At 43.2% G+C, this 20391-nt stretch overlaps 1 protein-coding gene across 3 annotated transcripts in view; it reads right to left on the reverse strand.

Moving 5' to 3' along the window:
- The window catches only part of RASSF8 (Ras association domain family member 8), a 127117-nt gene extending 107612 nt beyond the window's left edge, over window positions 1–19505 (reverse strand). For all 3 annotated transcript variants that reach the window (XM_012502319.2, XM_030804568.1, XM_030804567.1), the window contains exon 1: window positions 19075–19505. The gene's annotated coding sequence lies outside the window, so the exon portion shown is untranslated. The remainder of the gene's footprint in view (window positions 1–19074) is intronic.
- Window positions 19506–20391: the final 886 nt, after the last annotated feature.

Below are 20391 nucleotides of genomic sequence, written 5' to 3' on the forward strand. Positions count from 1 at the left end.
AGACTGTTTGGTGTCAGTGGTCCTTAATGATAAAAACTAGTATCTTTGCCCTTACTGTAGCTGCCTCACACCCGTGTTGTTCTCAATGGTAATTTTTAAAAGGCCAACTTGGTAACTGTTGGCAAAATCAAAGTATACTTGTAAAGCAAGATTTTTTTTTTTGCCTTACAAATATTTTAACTTGTATACTAAAGTTGGCAAATCATATTGCCAACTAAATTCACTAAATTAGTTACACTTAACTCTGTTAGCTTGCTGAATATCTGAAAAATGGAAAACAATTTTCCTGTTAAATACATGAGGTCAAGAACAAGAACTGCAATGATGGCTGGGTTATTTCCAGAAAAAAAAATCAAAATAATCATATAAATGAAAGAGACTTTTAGTAGGAAGTTGGGTTGTTCCTTAAATAGAAGAAAAATGAGTAAGATGGTTACAGGCAAACTACCATATAAGCCAGTTAGTTTCTCTCTGTGTAATGGTCACGGTTATAGCCCATAATCTCAGCCATTTCAAAATACTTAAGTCACAGCCCAACAAGGATGAATCCATGCAAACTTCTCAGTGATGCCATAATGACGTGGCTGGCGTGCATTCACTGGTAATAAGTCAGAATCAGTCAGGTGGAAGGCTGTGGTGTAATGACTTAATGGAAGGAAGCCTGAAACAAACAGGGTCATAATGACAATGTTGCTAATCTCATCTGCAGCTATTTGCTTAGGCTTTCTGAGCTTAATTTTCCTACCTATAAATTGCCAGAACTGATTATTTCCAATGACTGTTAATAATCAAATTAGATAATGGACACGAAAGTGGCTGAAAGACTAAATCGTGCTCTGTAAAAATCTAAGGTGAGGAGAACCAACAATGAGGGGATAAACTGTGGGCCAGGGAAACATCTTAAAATTATAGGCTAAATTCACAACTTTCGTGCATCCCAGGCATGCGGTGTTAGGCTTGGGGAGCAACACACCGGGCTTGTTCTTAACGCAGCAGGGGGAAGAGAGGCTGGAGAAAGTCACATCACCGGGCAGAGGGTTGTGACTGCAAGTTGTCCAGGTTCTTGGTATTTTGAAAAAAGAACTGGACAAAACGCCCAGCAAAGCAAAGAAAGAATAAACACAAAAGAACGAATGCACGGATTTACTGAAAACGAAAAGTACACTCCACAGTGTGGGGGCGGACCCAAGCAGCGGCTCAATGGCCCAGATACAGAATCTTCTTGGGTCCAAATACCCACTAGAAGTTTCCCATTGGCCACTTCAGGCTCACCTCATGTAACGGAAGTGGTAGCCCACAATCAGTCTGATTGGTTGCAGAAAGCAGCCAACCAGAGGCTGAAGTGAAGTTACAAATGTCACACGCAAAAGAAAAAGCAACCAATCAGAGGCTAGGGTAAAGTTACAAAGTTATACTTCTGTGCAAACCAAGACTCCGCTGCTGTGGACAGCAACCACTCTGAGGCTGGAATGAAGTTACAAAGTTGCAAATGAAGACTCCACCTGCACTCAATATGATTTGTTGCAGACAGCCAATTTCCCATCCTCCAGACAGAAAAGGTCAAAGGGTGTAGCCTCTGGTACTCTTGTTACTTAAGCGGAGGGTTACAGTTTTCCTTTCAATTTAGTTCTAGGAAGTCGTTGTGATGAGTTGTCCTTTCAATTTAGTCCTAGGAAGTCGGTGTGATGGGTTTTCCTTTCAATTTAGTTCTAGGAAGTTGGCATGAAACAGCCTTAGGTTCCCTGCCTCCAGACCCTATTCTCCTGCCTCACTGTCAGCCTGGGTGAGGGGAGGAGACCAGGAGGCCTGTTCATAAAAGCCTACTGGCTTGGAATAAGGTCCAAAATTTCTCGGTGCAGCATGTAAGACCCTCTACACCTGGTCCCAGCCACATTATGGGCCCCATTTCTGTCTAGTCTCATCCCATGCTGAGTGAGTCTAGACACTGTGCTGCCTCCCAAAGGTACTCTGCACATCCATGCTCCAGGGTCAGCCACAATTTTCTGGCTGTGGTGGCCTCTCCCTAGGGCACCCCATCACCTCTCATCCACCTTTGTGCCACTGTCCCCAGGTATTATTTCTTCTGGTCCTTTGGTCCTTGATCCGTGTGTACTACCTTCTAAATAACTTTCTCTGCTTCTCCTTCCTCTTTCCTTTGCATTTATCTCTGTTTCTAAAATACAGTCTTCTTAAAGTTCAACTTATGCTTTGCTAGACTGCAAGCTTTTTAAAAGGCAGAAGCCATTTCTTTGTAACACCAACCACTACAAGTATTGTTCCTTTGACTTAATTCACATAAATGTTTGTAGAGTGAATATAAACACGGCAATCTCAATACACTACACTGGAAGACACTGAGCAGTATGCTGAACCCAGGTTATTCTAAAGCAATCCCAACATTCTCTAATCTAAAATCTGAATATGTCAAAATCTTAATTCAGGACAAAGACTGGAAAAGCTGCTTCTCATAACCAAGCTTGCTACCAACTGAAAGCTAAACAAACTCTAGTACAGCATGAACATCCTTTACCCTGGTGGGGTGGGTAATTATTCGTAACCACAGCTCCAGCCACTCCCCCAGCCCACTGTGCACATCTAACTTTAATGATATTGAGACTATTTGTTCTCCGGCAGACCACATTCTCCCTTATATCCTGTGCCTTTGGACCTGTTGTCCTGTTTGTATGGAGTGTCCTCCCAGAAAAATGCCTTTCATCCTCAAGTCTTAGCTCAAACTGAATTTTCCTCTTTAACATTCCCTGATTTCCTCAGGTGGACTTAGGAAGATCCTTCCAGAAGCACTCACTCCCAACCCCACCCTGGGAACCCACATCTCTATTTTATCCATTATCACACTTCACAAATTATTTGTTGAAAGACCTTTCTTTAAACAAAGTGTCTCAAAGATAAGATTGGTTCTTATTGTTTTTGTGTAGCCAGCTTGCAAACACTCCACAGATACTGAATGAATGAATCAGTGATGAACAAAGGCACCACCCAATCTACTGACATCAATTATCTACCAATAGCTACCCTACCCATGCTGCATTCAGGGTTGAGTGCTCACTGGTCAATATGTCTGGGAGAGGCAGACAAACTCAGAGTGCAGCCCCAACAGTTTTCACCTACCTGAGCAATATTCCCATAAAAACAATATTACCATCAATGTATAAGTTTGCAAGCTGGTACATCAAGCCCTGTTCAATTTGAAAAATCTAAAATAGTTAAAGCTGTATTGAGGAAAATTAACATTTCTACTTATTCAGATTCTACATTAGGAAATGCTGGGATTGCTTTAGAACTAACTTGGGCTTAGAGTATTGCTCTGTGTCTGCCAGTATAGTGCTATGGCTAAAAAAAAAAAAAAAAAAGTCATTTAGTAAAAGTCCCTGTCTGTTTTGTAGACTCTCATGGACTAAACAAAAAACCTAGCCATCCCTTGTAGGATACATACCTTTGGAAAAACACGTTCCAATTCACTGTGGACTTCTACATTGCTCACATTTAAAATCAGAGGTTTCCTTTAAACAGAATCTCCATTCTCTTTGCAGATTAGCTGTGGCACTTCTCTCGTGTTGGCTGGGCTTTCCACCTCCCTCCCTCTTCTTTCTTTCACCTCCTCCACTTGTATGATCAGGAAAAATCAGTTTAATATTAGCCAAAATAAAACAATAATAAATAAATCTTCTAGGGGAAAAAATTACATTCCATTTACATTGCTCCAACCTCAGTGGGGGCCTCAACACTGCTGAGCCCTGCTCCTTTCTCCCTGGACCACCGAGCTCACTGAGACCTTAGCCACCACTTGCTCCAAACTTCTCTGTTTTGCTCAAACTGCAACCTCAAAGCCATCTGTTTTCACTTCCTAATAACACCCTTCTCTCATCCCTCACTTCATAGAGAAATTTACGGCAGCCGGACACGGGTTGTCTTACTCCATTTGGGCTGCTCTAACAAAATACTATAAACTGGGTAGCTTACCAATAACAGAAACTTGTATTTCTCACAGTTCTGGAGACTGGAAAGTCCATGATTATGGCACCAGTGGATCAGGTGTCTGGCGAGGGCCCACTTTTTGGTTCATGGATGGCACCTTCTCGCTGTGTCCTCACATGGTAGAAGGGAACAGATAGTTCTCTTTTATAAGGGCACTAATCCCATTCATGAAAGCTCCACCTCCACGAGCTAATCACCTTCCAAAGGCCCCACCTCCAAATGCCATCACCTTGGAGGCTAGGATGTCAACATATGGACTTGAGGGAGACACAAACATTCAGACCATAGCAGGCTCCCTCTCTAATTTTTAAATGAAGGACCTCACTGTCTGGCAGTCTGTCTCACAAACTCAGTATCTCAAGTTAAGCCTCATGGTCAGTTTATAAGGAAGATACCATCACATCCAGCTGACGGATGGATGATGAGCAAACTGAGGATCAAAGGGATTAAATGATGTGTCCATGGTCCCATGACTATTAAGTGACAAATGGAACCTGGTTATCCTAACCCTCAGTTCACACTGCATGCACCACATCTGTTTCAGTACAGTGCCAATTTATCTTCTCAATTCCCCTTCATATGTCCCACAGTCTAGCCAAACTGGCCAAATGAACCTACCCAAGCATTTTAACAAATAAACTAGCCTTTGCTTCTAAAAAAAAATTTTTTTTAAAAAGCGATCTTTTTATGATTACAGAATATTTGCTTATTCTGGGGAGACTGAGGAGGGAGGATCACTTGAACCCAGGAGTTCAGGCATGCAGTGAGCTATGATCTTGCCAATGCACTCCAGCCTGGGCAACAGAGTGAGACCCTGTCTCAAAAAAAAAGAAGTCATCCATAAAAAACAAAAAGAATGAACAAGCTACGGTTATATGCAATATGAATAAATCACACAGCCTTGGGTGCCAGAAACCAAGACACCAAAGAGTACATGCTGTATGATTTCATTTATACAAGGAAAAAAAAGACAGTCAAAACTACGAGATGCCATTAGAAGTGTGGAACACAGGGCCTATGGAGATGCTGATAATGCTGTATTCTCGATCTGTGCACTTGATGCATGGATTTGTTCAGTGTATGAAAATTCAATAAACTGCATATGCATGTGCACATACATGTACACACAGACATAACATACTTGAAGTCAAAAAATAATGTTAATATTTTGGTATGTCTTCATTCTGGTGTTTTTTCCTTTTGGTATTACTGTTTTAAAAAAATACAAAAATTCTTATCACCTTGTGTGTATAATTTTGTATTGTCATTTTAACCTTATAAAAAAGCAAAGCATTTACCCAAAGTACTGTAAATTATTCATAAATACTTTTAATGGCTGTATAACAGTCCATCTGGAGCCTGTACTATAATTTACTTAACCAGTTCCCTGATATCAACCATTAGATGTTTCTAATGTTTATTATTATAAATACTGCTGGAGTAAATGCCCTTACTCTTAGTTTTTTAGCCACTCTCTCATCTTACTCACCTTTATATATTTATAATATTATATATTATAGTTTATATAATATTTATGTGCTTACTGTATCCTCAATGGTTGATAATAGACTTCCCCAAATCAAAGACCACTTCATTCTTGCTCATAACCTTATGTCACTCTTCTGAATATGGTCAGTACTTACTATTTGTTGAAGTGTTTTCAGAAGCCAAGTAAAACTTCCACTCCTATTAATCTAGATTTCAGTGTCACCTAAGTCATCCATGTAATATGAATGATTAAGTCAGTTATACTTTTTTTTTTTTTTTTGAGACGGAGTCTCACTCTGTCACCCAGGCTGGAGTGTGGTGGCGCGATCTCGGCTCACTGCAAGCTCCGCCTCCCGGGTTCACGCCATTCTCCTGCCTCAGCCTCTCGAGTAGCTGGGACTACAGGCGCCCGCCACCACGCCCGGCTAATTTTTTGTATTTTTAGTAGAGACGGGGTTTCACCATGGTCTCGATCTCCTGACCTCGTGATCCACCCGCCTCGGCCTCCCAAAGTGCTGGGATTACAAGCGTGAGCCACCGCGCCCGGCCAAGTCAGTTATACTTCAAATTATTCGTTTGGTCCTCACACTTAGTGTCTACCGGCAGTTTGGCATGGTCCTGCTTTAGGGTATAAATTCACTCAAGGACTAGCTGTGCTGGGCCCAAGGATCCAGTGGGAATCAGTAAGAGTCAGACAAGCGCCTGCTATTGAAGAGCTTACAGTCAGTGGATAACTAAATACGGATCCTGCTTTCCAGGAGACCCAAAGTCTAGCAGAGAAAGCAATACTAAACCAATCTGGACTTCTCACTCTCGTGATTGAAATCACAAGTGCTCACATGGCAACAAATACCAATTCCAGAGCCAAACTCTGAAAACTTCTCCTGGGTGGTTATCTTCATGTTTGTTAGTCTGTGGATGAATGTGTCTGCTGTATCTACAATACATTTTGAAGTGTTTTACAACATTACTAATGCCATTGCATCTGCCAATGCAAAAGCACGGTACATTTTTTAAGTGCTAATAAAAAGAGACACACACAATAACAGAAACAAAAAGAAGGCTCATTGGAAACAGTTGAGAGTCGTGAAAAAATATTTTTCTTCTTTTTTTTCTTTTTTTTCATATGAAATGAAAACTAGGAAGACTCCTGGAGGGCAAAGGATGAAGTACAAGCATTAATGACCGACCAGAACACAGAAGAGAGATCATCAGAAGTTTTTCCATTCTCAATGTGCAACAGGATGATCAGTGCCGAAGGTGGGAACTTGGCCCAATGTTAGTTCAGGAGGCCAAAAAATTGTTCCACAACAGAAAGGCTGCGCATAACCAAGGCTCCTTACAATTCAAGAGGTAAGGAGTGAACTTGGAGATCAAGGGCTACTGAGGGGCTCCCCAGAGCCCCACAAAAAATCATTAAGAAGCCATGTGCTTCCAGAGATTTTTAATGCAGACAAAGCTGCTCCATTTTAGGAAAAGATATCCCTAGAGCATCCAGTAGCAAGGACATAATCAGTTATAATGCTTCAAAGAACCAACTTGCATTCCTTGAACTGCATCGAGGACTACAAGCTTAAAGACCTCTTAGTCACTTGAAACTCGTGAAGAAACGAGCTTAAGAAGAGCCTCTCAGAAGCTTAGTTGTTTGAAGTACAGGGCTTCTAAAATTACAGCAAAGGAATAAGAACTGTGTATGCATATGATATAGAAGGAAGACACGATCACCTCCTAAGGGAGTGAGATCCTCCTTCAGGAGAAAGGGACAGCCAGGATGGTTTTAGTGCTGTCAAGTGTTCTGGCAGGCAAAAAAGAGGATGAACCATTTCTTCATGTCATCAAATAGCATGTTCAGATGTTTCAGCATCAATGCATGGGAAGTCTTATTAATGTAGTCCTGTTGGCAGCTGGTGCCCAGTGCCTGAGAACAGTCAAGGGATGGGAGGGCAGACAAGCAGTAAGGCAGGACAGCCATCTGACCAGCCCAGAGTATGAGACCAGAGCCAGATGTCCGAGGTCCTGTGTATCGTAACAGAGTCTGAACTCAATCCTGTGGGCACTGAGGATTGGGCTTTTAGCACATCAGTGACACAGTGAGATTTCTGTGTCCAAGAGCTCATCCCGCAACATGGAGGATGGGTTTCAGGTGGGGAGACCAGTTAAGAGGAAACAATCTAAATGAGAGATGATAAATTAGGGTAGTGAATGATGGAAGAGGGAGAAAATTTCCTCAGCTGTCCAGGAGGTAAAATCAGAACTAGATGAATTACTCAAGGCGAGATGGCACAGGAAAGACAATATTAAGAGTGAGATGGATGATAGTCCCACAAATCCCAGCAGGAAATCAAGGAGGAAGTTAGGTGACACACTGATCCCGAGAAACTGACACATAGTTCAGTGGGCAGGGGCCCAGAAATCAGGGCACAGAGCATTGCAGGAGCACAGATCCGGACATTCAGCACCACAAAGGTTGCAGTAAAAACAATGAAGGTGGGTGACGGGTGAGATCACTCATAACAGAAATTCTTACATTCTTAGGATGTGAACTCCTTTCAGAACTTGATGAAAAATTCTGCAACCTCTCACCAAAAAAAAAAAAAAAGTGGGGTGGTACAGGAAGAAAGAGAGTTTAAAAGCACATGAACATTTTGAGAAAAAATATCAGGGAGCTCGTGGGCTTCCCTGCTGCCCACACAGGGACTATAGGTTAAGAAATCTTGAGGAGGCAGGTGAGCGAGCAGAGACAGGAGGTGAGTGGGGGTCAGCGGAAATAAAGGTCTAAAGCAGCATTTCTCATCCAGGATGCCACTGGCACACTGCGAGGAACATGTCTTCACCAGATAGGATGCTAAGTACCCCTGGCCCAGCCCCTGGCCACTAAATACCAGAAATACCCATCTCTCCAGTCTGCAACAACCAAAACATTCACCCACATATTCCAGAATGGCACCACTCCACTGGAGAAGCCCTGTTCAAGAGGGAGCGGACAAGGCAGCAAAGAAAACTTGGAAAGTTCCAGGATGGAAAGAAAAGCAGATCCAATCCTCCAGCCACCCCTCCAAAATATATCCAGGATGTGACTCTTCTCACTTCCCCACCTCTACCATCAGCACCTCATCTAAGCCATTCCTTGCATGGATTGTTGCAATTATCTCCTAACTGGTCTTTCTACTTCTAGCCTTACTTCCCCTTGGCAAACATTTTCCATATAACAGCAGAGTGAGCCTTTTCAATTTTACTAATTCTATTTAACAAACACTTTTATAATACTATCTGCCATGCTCTGTTCTTCACAAATACTAACTCATCTTATCCTTACGACACTATGAGACGGGTATCATTACTATCTCCATTTTACCAATAAGGCACAGAGAAGTTATGGAACTAATCCATGGTCCTACAGCCAATACGTAGACGGTTGGGTTTTTACCGCAGTAGCAAGCTCTGGAGTCTGTGCTCCTGCCTGCTGCCCAGGCTGCAGTCCAGTTTATTCATTCCTCTATTCAAGACTCTCAACTGTATTCTCACTCAGTCAAAACCAAGATCCTTGTCACAGCCAATTAGGCCTGAGGTATACGGACCCCCACTACCTCCTCCGCCTCATCTCCCGCCCTTTGCTCCCTCCAGCCTCACCCGCCTGGCGGCTGGGATGTGGGCACACATGTGAGCACCGGCTCCAGGGCCTCTGCACTGTGCCCTCTATCTGGAGTGTTCTTCCTGCAGGCAGCCAGAGAGCTGGCTCCTTCATTTCATTAAGGTCTCTACTCAAATGTGCTTACATTAGCAAGGGCTTCCTATCCATCCAATATCAAATAACACCTCTACTCCCACCCCTAGCATTTTCAATCTCCCCACCTTATTTTTTTCTCTAAAGCATTTATCATCATATAAATAAGGTGAAAATATCTGTTCATTTATTATCTCTCTCCCCCTAGTACAGCGTGCTCTCCATGCAAACAGGAGCTTTGTGTGTTTTACTCTCTTGCTATAACCTCATTCATGGAGAGGCGTGCAGTTCAGCTTTGAATGAACAACTACAAGGATGAACAAAGAGGCTGGGTGCGGTGGCTCATGCTTGTAATCCCAGCACTTTGGGAGGCTGAGGCGGACAGATTACCTGAGGTCAGGAGTTTGAGACCACCCTGGCCAACATGGTAAAACCCCCATCTCTACTAAAAATACAAAAATTAGCCAGGTGTGGTGGCACACGCCTGTAATCCCAGCTACTTGGGAGGCTGAGGAAGGAGAACTGGTTGAGCCTGGGAGGCGGAGGCTGCAGTGAGCCGAGGTCGTGCCACTGCACTCCAGCCTGGGCGACAGAGCAAGACTCTGTCTCAAAAAAATAAATAAATAAATACATACATACATACATACATACATACAGAACAAAGAAAGAGTGATGCCAAGGAAGCAACATTTCAAGATGGAGGGAGGCAGCCCAACAGTGTAAACATGCTGCAAACAACTTCAGTTATATTAGGGCTGAAAAGTTTCCACTGGCTTAGGCAATTAAGATATGGATGCCTGTGGCATGAAATGTTTCTAAGAAATGGTACCTGGCTGGGGAGTGAGTTGGCAGGTGAAGTAGTAGAAGCAATAAGCACAGACAACCCCTGTAAGAAGCTGGCTGAGAAAGGAGACAGCTAGAAGCAGCACCAGGGTCAATGGACTTGACATATTGTTTCCAGGCCCAGGGCAAGAAGTCAAGGAAAGGCGAGACTGAATTCAGGAGAGAGGATGGATTACTGATAGAGAAGGGCCCTGAAGACAGCGGGCTCCAGGCTGTGCATGGTGAGGAGCTCTTCTCCCATCCTTGCATGACTTGAGCAGACGGGGTTGTCTCTAACTCCAGTTCTCTTCAGGGCTACTTGCCTGGATAGACTGCAGAGGGGTCAGTGCCTGTCGTCCCCAGAGAGCAGAGGCCTGTCCTGCCTCCCAGTTCAAACAAAATGATTATTCAGAGCTCATGGAGTTGGGTAAGGGGAAGGCACTAACTCTCCACTGAGGTACTTCATATCCATTTGTTTCTGTATGTGGACATACATAAACATCTCCTTTATTTCAAAACGACCCAGAGTGAAGAATCAGTGGCCCCATTTAGATATTAGAAACTTGAGGCTCGGTGAGGCTCACAACCTCTTCAAGGCTACACCTGTGTAGCCAGGCTTTAACTTAAGTGGGCACTCTTTCCAGTCATGCCGTTACTCAGTAGAATACAATAGGGGAAGAAACACATAATCAAGACCAGAAAAATTAACATTAAGTGAATGATCTAGGTTGGGAGGTTTTCCAAGAAAGAAAAGTAATATAATTACCATAGGAAACATTTAAAAAAAAGTGTATTTGAGATTAGTTAAAAGGGATAAGGTATGTATGCACCCTCATCACCAGACTTTATTATTATAACAGAGAGCAAGTAACAAAAAGAGAAAGAAAAAGAGGGAGAAGGAATGTCTGGGTAGGAAAGCCTTCCACAAAGGCTATTGTAAGGAAACTAGAAATGTGATTAAACGTGACAAAAACACATTATCAAGTACTGGCTTGGAGATAGCTGCTTTTCATTTAGTTGGTTATCCAGCTGTGATACAGTATCAATACTGTGTGACACCATGTGTATATCAACTGATACAATAAAAAAGGATGCAACAGACAACTGATTTTTGACAAGGGTGCAAAGGCAATTCAGTGGAGAAAGAACAGTCATTTCAACAGTGTTGGAACAACTGAATTTCCATATGCAGAAAATTAACTTCCATCCATAACTCACACCATATAAGAAACACAAAATGCATCACAGGTCTAAATCTAAAACATAAAACTTCTAGAAGAAAACATAGGAGAAAATCTTCATGACCTTAGGCTAGGCAAAGATTTCTTAAATACCACACCAAAAGCCCAATCTATAAAAAACAAATTTATAAGTTGAAAGTCATCAAAATTAAAACCTTCTGCTTTTCAAAAGTCACTGCTAAGAAAATAAAACGATGAGACATAAACTGGGAGAAATTCTTTGCAAAGCATATATTTGATGAAACACTTGTATTCAAAATGTATAAGAATTCTCAAAATTTAGCAAGAAGAAAACAACCCAATAAAAACACCAGCAAAAGACTAGGACACTTCACCAAAGAAGATACAAAGATAACACAAAAAACACATAAAAGGATACTTTACATCACTAGTTGTTAGGGAAATGCAAATTAAAACCACAATGATGGCTGGACACATGGCTCATGCCTGTGATCTCAACACCAGGAGGCCAAGGTGGGAGGACTGCTTGAGGCCAGGAGTTCAAGACCAGCCTGGGCAACATAGCAAGACCTCTTCTCTACAAAATAAAATATTTTAAAAAACAGCCAGGTATGGTGGCACATGCCTGTGGTCCTAGCTACTTGGGAGCTATGACTGTACTACTGTACTCCAGCCTCGGCAACAGAGCAAGACCCTGTCTTTAAAATTAAAAAAAAATAATAAAAATTTTAAAAACTCACAATAAAATACCACAAATGTCTAAAAAAGACCAACTATGCCAAGTGTTGACAAGGATGCAAAGGAAACAGCATGTTTACTTGCTGGTGGTAAGAATGTAAAATGGTACAATCACTTGGGAAAACAGTTTGGCAGTTTCTTAAAAAGCTAAGCATACACCTACCACAAGATCCAGCCATTCCACTCATGGGTACTTACCCAAGATAAATGAAAGTATATGTCTATAAAATACTTGTATGCAAGTATTCATAACAGCTTTATTTGTAATAGCCAAAAATTAGCAACAATTCTAATGTTCATCAATAGGTAGATAAATGAGCTGCTGTGTACTCACACAATGAAATACTATTCAGCAATGAAGAGGAATAAACTACTACTACATACATCAACATGAATGAATCTCCAAATAATTATTGAGTTTAAGAAGCCTCAACAACAACAAAAAAAGTACATTACTGCATAATTCCATTAATCTAAAATTCCAGAAAATTTGAACTACTCTATAGTGACAGAAAGCAGACCAGTAGTTTAGAGGAAAGGGGAGAATGGAAGGAAGATAAATTACAAAGGAGAATGAGAAAATTTGGGGCGGGCGTGGTGGCTCTCACCTGTAATCCCAGTACTTTGGGAGGCTAAGATGGGTGGATCATTTGAGGTCAAGAGGTAAGCCTGGCCAACATGGCAAAACCCAGTCTCTACTAAAAATACAAAACTTAGCCAGCCATGGTGGCACAAGCCTGTAGTCCCAGCTACTCGGGAAGCTGAGGCAGAATTGACTGAACCTAGGAGGCAGTGGTTGAGTGAGCCAAGATCATGCCACCATACTCCAGCCTGGGCAACAGAGCAAGACCCTGTCTCAAAAAAAAAAAAGAAAGAGAAAAAAGAAATTTGGGAGAGTGATGTGGGAATGATTTCACGTGTATACATAGATCAAATCTTGTAAAACTGTACAGTTAGGTATGTGCAGTTTATTGTGTGTCAATGATATCTCAATAAAGCTGTTTAAGGCTGGGCACGGTGGCTCACGCCTGTAATCCCAGCACTTTGGGAGGCCGAGGCAGGTGGATCACAAGGCCAGGAAATCAATACCATCCTGGCTAACACGGTGAAACCCTGTCTCTACTAAAAATGTAAAAAATTAGCCAGGCGTGGTGGTGGGCACCTGTAGTCCCAGCTACTCAGGATGCTGAAGCAGGAGAATGGCATGAACCTGGGAGGCAGAGCTTGCAGTGAACCGAGATCACGCCACTGCACTCCAGCCTGGGCGACAGAGCGAGACTCCGTCTCAAAAAATAAAAATAAAAATAAATAAATAAATAAATAAAGCTGTTTAAAAGAAGAAATATAAGAGAAGGAAGTCATTATACACTAAAAAAGAAAAAAATACAGCACAAATAAACTACTATATGAAATTCTGACATTAAATGTATTAGAACTTCCTGTAGAAATGAACAAATTTTACCTTTAACATTACAAAACATCCCTATTTCTCACTGGTATTTCTACATCAATTATAAATCCATTCAAATATTTTAAGCAAAAATAAGGGTAAAACCTTACTTTCTGCCCAATATCTATCCATTAAAGAGAACCCCAATTTCTTTTAAACATATATACTTGTATCTGGAAGAATAATTTAGTCTTAAGCGATTTTCTAATAGTAAAATTACTATAAGGATAAACATGATTTAGCACTCATGAGCCAATGGTAGCTAACAACAGTGACAAAATATAACAACAGTGACAAAATATATTACCTCCATAAAACCTGGTGGCAAACTATCACAGCTCTCCTCTTGTTATAACCTGCATTTATATCTGATTTCTTTTTAAAACAAAGAGTAAAACATACGCTAATGAGTAAGAAAATATTTTTCTGCATATATAAAATTTGTACAGCCCTACAGTTCATTGCAGTATTTTGTGATATATCTGAATGTGATTAAAAAAAAAAAAAAAAACACTTGCTAAGAATAGCCTTCTAAATCCTATAGCAAGTATGTGAAATAAATGGGTAATAAATATTATTGGTGTTAAAAAGCTCCAGGCAACTTGTTCAAGGTCACCCAAGTAACCAGTGGACATATATACATGGTGGAAAAAAATAACAAGCGTTTCCAACCGTAACTTTCCTCTCCTCCACAGTGGCAGCTACTCGTGATGCGAATGTCCTGCGGGCACAGAGGCCCTGCACAAGGCTAATCACCTGGTGTGCCCCTCTCAGGGCTTGCTCTCAACATTTTCAAATCAGGTCTAAATAAGCACCAGGGTAAGGGTCTGGCTTGCAGGGGCATCTCTCTCTTCTCATACCTTCCTGACTAGAAAATCAGGGGTGGGGAAATGTAGGAACAAAAGGAACAATTTTCTTTTGTGAAGCAAATACATGGCAAGAAAGCCTAAGCTTCACTTTTCCAATTCTGACCAGATAAACTACTCACTCCTCCTCTACGAGAGCACCCAACAGGGGCTCAAAAATGCTGCTTTCATCCTCCTTGCTCTCCCAACCCAAGAGCACCCAGGCTAGGGAAACCTCAGGGTCCAGACCACTCAAAGGATCACAGTTTGGGAACCCCCGAGGTGGACTGCAGAGGAGTATGTTCTGAAGGACTTGAATCAGCTCCGAAGTGCCCCTATACACTCAGTGATCTATAAGATACAAAACTAGAAAGGACTAGAACTACACTCTAAGGGTGCGAGGAAATAATTTTTAAGGAACACTAAAGTCCTAAAAAACAAGTCAAGAGAAAAATGCAGAATTATGTAAGAAGTAGAGATTACAAACATCAATAACAGACATAAGTACTTCAGAGTTAGAGGACATCAAGCTAGTATTTCGTAAAGAGCAACCACATGACAAAAATACTCAAAGCTGTAAGCCTTCCTTGGCCTTGGAAGGTCATGAGACTTTTTTTTTTTTGGCTAAAACAAGGAATGCTTTAGTGAGAGAGAAGAAAAGAACTTCCAGACTTCTAGGTGGCTCCCACATTTAAAAAAAAAACTCCTCCTCTCTCTTAAGCGTATGGTCCAGTGATGTCTAGTTACCATGCAAGTCACATCAACAGCTGGACAGCACTGAGCATCCTTAGAACTCTAAGTCTTGTTTTTCTACTAAAGTTTTCCCAACCTTCCTTTGATGTCTGGCACCACCAGCCGACAGCAGCTGACTAACGTGTTATCATGTGACACTGTGTAAAATAGTAAGGCACAGTAAGATTTTTTTCCTTTCAGTAAGCTTGTGCTGATAAAAAAAAAAAAAAAGGATAATTATTTTAATGACGTATTTAGAAAAAGGATTATGTACAACAGAAAGTCACAAGGGTAACACTAATTAAAAGTTGTCTCAATTTATTACTACGACTCTTTCACAGAGCCGAGCCTACATGCATTTTTACCTGATATTCACAAAGGCCGTTTCATATTACACATATAACCAGCAAAGAAGGACTACAGAAAAGTGTGAGTCTGGCTTTTCTATCATGAAAAGCAAATTTAACAGTGATAAAGAAGGCAATCAAGTTACAACTACAGAAGCCAGGCATGGTGGCACACACCTGTAGTCCAGCTACTCAGGAGGCTGAGGCAGGAGGATCACTTGAGGCCAGGAGTTTAAGACCAACTGGGCAACATAGTAAGACTCCATTTCAAAAGAAAGATAAAGATACAAACTGATATTACAGTCTTACTCATCATATCAACATATTCATTGAGCACCTACTACATATACTGGGCACTGGTGAATAAACCAGGTATTATTAACTTCATATTAACCTCAAGGGCAAGAAAAGGACCCTAAGTGATTAAATAATATATAAATTGTGGTAAATATTCAGAAGGAAAAGTGATTATGCTATGAGGGAGAAAATAAAGGACCTCTAATTTGCATGATGATAAGGGTGGCGTTGTCAGAGAAGACCTTTATGAGAAAGGATATTTGAGCTAGCACCCAAGGATGAGAAGTTACTCAAGGAGATGATCCTAAAATAGGGAGACCAACAGCATGAGCCACAGCCCTGAGGCTAGTCTGCTGGAGAACTGGCCAAGATGACAGCAAGAGATGCAAGTGGAGGTAGGGACCTGATAAAATCATGCAGGGCCCTGAAGTAATGTCAAGGATTTGGTATCTTATCCCAAAAATAAATAAATGTGTTTCCTGAGAGCCTTGACAACTTTAAGACAGCAAATACTTTTTTTTTTTCTTTTTCAGACTGCTGGTAGTAAAACAGACTGGAAGCGGTACAGAGTATATGCAAGAGGCACTGCACCAAGGAAAGATAATACAGTACAGTGGCTTGCATTAGGATGGTGGAATAGTGGGGACTGAACATCAGACCAGTTTGAAAGAGATTTTGCAATAAAAATGGACAGCAGGACTTTATGATGGACTGGCTTGCTAGGGCTGATAGCTGAAAAGAGAGAGTGGAGTGAGCTACTCCTTGGATGGATGAGATGAAAACTGGAGGGGGAACAGTTTGAAAGTTTGAGTGACCAAGAGCTCAATTCTGAAGGAGTTAGAGATGTTGCCATTTATTGGCTGAAATGTGCCAGGCACATCTAATATATATTAGATGTTCTACTCACCATAGCATCCCTTTTAGTAGTAGTATCCCCATTTTCCAGAAATCCAACTGTAGATCACAGAGGCTTAAGTGGCATGGCCGAGCTCACTCACCTCGGGAGTGACAAAGTCACACGTGCATCCCAAGTCTGGCTGGCAGTGGGGTAAACATTCTTTCCACTATACAGAATACTTGGAAACTCTCTCTACACTTTGAATTTTTAAGTCTATTTAGGGTTGGAGCAAGTTAGCATCAAAGAAGAGTAAATAAATGTTATATTATTTTTTAATCCAAATCTTTAATTTATGATGCATGTTTTTCTATCCAACTCCCATTCCCACTCCACTTTTACCTGCAAAGAGTTTTGTAATATTTTGAACACTAGCAAGATATCTAAGATCTTAATGTTTTATAATAAAGGAGCAAAGCCATTATGCCAGGAATTAACCATAAGAAAAAGGCAACAATATCCCACGGCAAACAATATTTTTACTTCCAAGTCATTATATACATCAATATAAAACAGATCAATTAATGAGTCAGAAACCCTGAAGAACTAATCATTTCTCAAAACACAAGGCAGTCAGGTCAAAAACTGACATAAGTTACCATGTATAGAAGCCTACAAGAGCCAAACACTGAAGATTCAGGTTAAAAGGTTGCAACCTTAAAAAAATAAATAAAAGGCAAAACAAATTATACAACCATGTCGAATTTTAAATCTGTAATTACCAAATATCTGAACCAAATGCCAAATTCAGGAAACATGCATCCTTTAAACAACTTAAACACTCTCTGTTCTTTGTAACTGTTTTTTCCTGAAGCACACTGACACTTCTGCAAAGTGAAGTGCCTTTCCTGCCTGCACAGCCCCATGATTTGCTCCCTCTCAGGGCCCTCTAATGCACCCCTAAGCTACTAAAGCCCAGGTTTGATCAATAAACCTAGAACGAACTCAATGCATTACTGCCAATTGTGTCCATCACAGAAAGTACCACCTGGAGACTCTTGAGAAAAAAATGAGGAAGGGGGAGATTTTTGAAAGGTTTTATCATCTGTATTACAGATGATATTTTGTTGTATTTGATCCTTGAATAGAATAATCATCAAACATATGTTCAGTCTTCTTCAAGTGGGGGATGGTCATGTGTAATTTTTTGGTTTGGGGAGAGTGCCTCATGGAGATAAATAAAATTAAAAGTGCCATTAGTACGCCCGCTAAAAGATAAAACTCACACAAACCACTTCCCCAAATGATAGTGCTGTCTCCTGCGTCCTGATTTTTGCGTCCACTCTGCACCTCCCCCTGCAGAAAGCTGGCTGGCATTCACTACTGCCTCACTCAGGCAAAGGACAGGATGAAGAAAACCCATTAAGAAAGCTTCTCATTTTCTGTTCCTTCATAACATGATGACAACTCCTGGCAACTCCAAGATGAAGGGCAAAAAAGAAAATAAAAACTACCTGGGGCCCTCTACCAGAATGAGTAGTTAATCTAATGGAGAGAAAAGCAGAGATTTATACATATTTAAAAATGCTTCCTGGGGACAAAGCAGATCTAATGAATTGCTGAGCCACAATCTACTGGAAAATCCATAAATGTTCGTCCCTGCTGTCACAGGGCTAGAGGAATTTTTTTTTTTAATGCAATGCTTTAATGCTAACCTGACAGGGCTAACCTGACAGGTTTAAGGTCAGCTATGAAACGTGATTTGCATTCATTTCGCTTCTAAATCCCTAAAGATCAGGAACAATATTGACCCGCAATTATATATCCTACGTTGCACTGTTCAAGATGCCATTTGATGCTGGGAAAGTAGTGGTTTAGCAACACCAGGCGGCTCTATGATGCTAAAATAACAACGCAACACTGGATCCCGAACCCAAGTACTCATCTTTTAAAACCCAGTGCCGCACCAGGACCCACATTCAAAGCTCGCGTCCCTTCAAGTTGAATCTTCCGGCTTCGTGCGATTTACCTTCTCAAACTTTCTAGTTTGCAAGTCAGAATTACTTTGAACGGGACTCCCCTCTTCTGGACTCCCCTCCCCAAAGGGACTGGCGGCAAAGGAGAATAGAACGCAGATGGTTAATAGTTCAAATGAAATTTAAAAACCTATAATCCAATTTTTTTTAGAGGACAAAAGCGTTCACCAAACCGCCATCCGACAAGCAAGCATCCGATTTCCATCCGGAGGAAAAAATATTTTAAAAACCAGACATAAAATTCCCTTTTCAAGAAAAGTGGCCTCTAAACTCCCTTACCAAGGACACTGGGAGGAAGCAGAAAAGCAAAGACCAAGCTCGTACTTTTCAGTCCGCGGCTTGTGTGCGGCGAGGAGAGGCGCCAAAGGGTGACACACCAGGAAAGGTGAACGCAGAGGGAGCGGGAGCCCGCGGCTGGGCAGGGTCGGGGCGGAACGGACGAGGTACCCAAGGTGCGGAGAGAGGGGCAACCGGACGGAGGGCAGCTCCGAGGCTGCAGGCGAGTCGGGCGGGGTCCCCGGCGCAGCCCGGATCGCCGCCGCCAAGTAAAGTTAATACTTACTCAGTTTCGCAACTGCGCCGCCCCCGCAGGCCGCCCGGAGGGGCCGGCCGGGGCGCTGGGGACGCGGCGGCACCCGGAGCTCCGCGGCCGCCCCAGCGCCAGTCCCCGCGCCGCGCGCCTCGCACCGGCTGGAGGCCCCGGCCCCCCAGCGCTCCCTCTCCGCGCACCTCCCGGCCCGCGCTAGGTAAGTGTAGACGCCACTGGCTGGGGTGCCGCGGTGCGCGAGCGCTCGGCCAGCGGCAGAGACGCCGCGGGAGCCGCCCCCAGCGCCAACGCCGCCGCGGGCGGGAAGGGCGAGGCTCGGCGAGGCTGGGCGAGAGGCTGGGCGAGGAGCTGGGCGGCAGACGCTGAGCGGGGCGCGGCGCGGGGCGCCGGACGAGCGCAGGCGTAGGAGTCGGTGGCCCGCTCGCTCCAGCGGCCGGTGCCTCTGGGCTAGGGGCCGGGCTGGGGGCCGGGCCGGGCCGGGCGGCCGGGCGGCTCCGCCCCTTCGCCGGGCCTCGGCTGAGCGCGCGAGAGGAGCGGCGCGGGGGCGCCCCCCTCGGCCGGGCGCTCGGGTTTCAGCCGCCGCTCCCCCGCGCCCCGCCCGCGCCTGGCCCGCTCGCCGGCGCCGGGAGAGACCTCGTAACGGAACTGGGACGCCAGCGCTGCATTGTGGGAGCTTTTAAAGCGGCGGGGAGCGCGGCGCGACCCTCGGGCCCACCGGGCCACGCTCGCCCGGCCCGCGACGCACCCCCGCCGTCGCCTGGCCCGCGATGCACCGAGGCCTGAGGACCCGAAAGCCGGGCGCGGGGAGAAGACCGGTGGCTCGTGACGCTCCCACGGGCAAAATCTTCCATCGCCCGGGGCTGAGACTTGTCAAACTGCCCTCTACGGTCACCCGGAAAGTAGGAGGCTTTTTCTGCAGAGGGAAAAAAAATCAGAAAGAGCCCTTCCATCCCCCCTCCAAGGACTGGGTTTGAATTGCTTTTCATCTGCAGTGGCTGTGATTCAGCGTCCCTCTTAGCAGCAGGCAATGACAGAGGCAGGAGAGGCAAAAAAAAATTAAAAAAAAAAAAAAAATAAAAAAAAAAAGAAAGAAAGAGAGAGAGAGAGAAAGAAAAGAAAGAAAGAAAGAACACAGCAAATGAATCAAACGGACGTGAGTAACAAAAGTTTAGAAAGAGCTGGGCTCGGATTCAGAAAAAACGCCTCATGCCCCCGCCCCGCTGCACTCCCAACCCCTTTAAAAATAGCAGATAATCAAGAAAGGAAACGGGTGCTTTCATATGGAAATACAGATGTGTATGTTGTTTTCAGTATTCTATTTTTTGTGTGTGG

This window comes from Nomascus leucogenys, chromosome 23 (assembly GCF_006542625.1).
Source record: "Nomascus leucogenys isolate Asia chromosome 23, Asia_NLE_v1, whole genome shotgun sequence".
Taxonomy (NCBI): Eukaryota; Metazoa; Chordata; class Mammalia; order Primates; family Hylobatidae; genus Nomascus; species Nomascus leucogenys.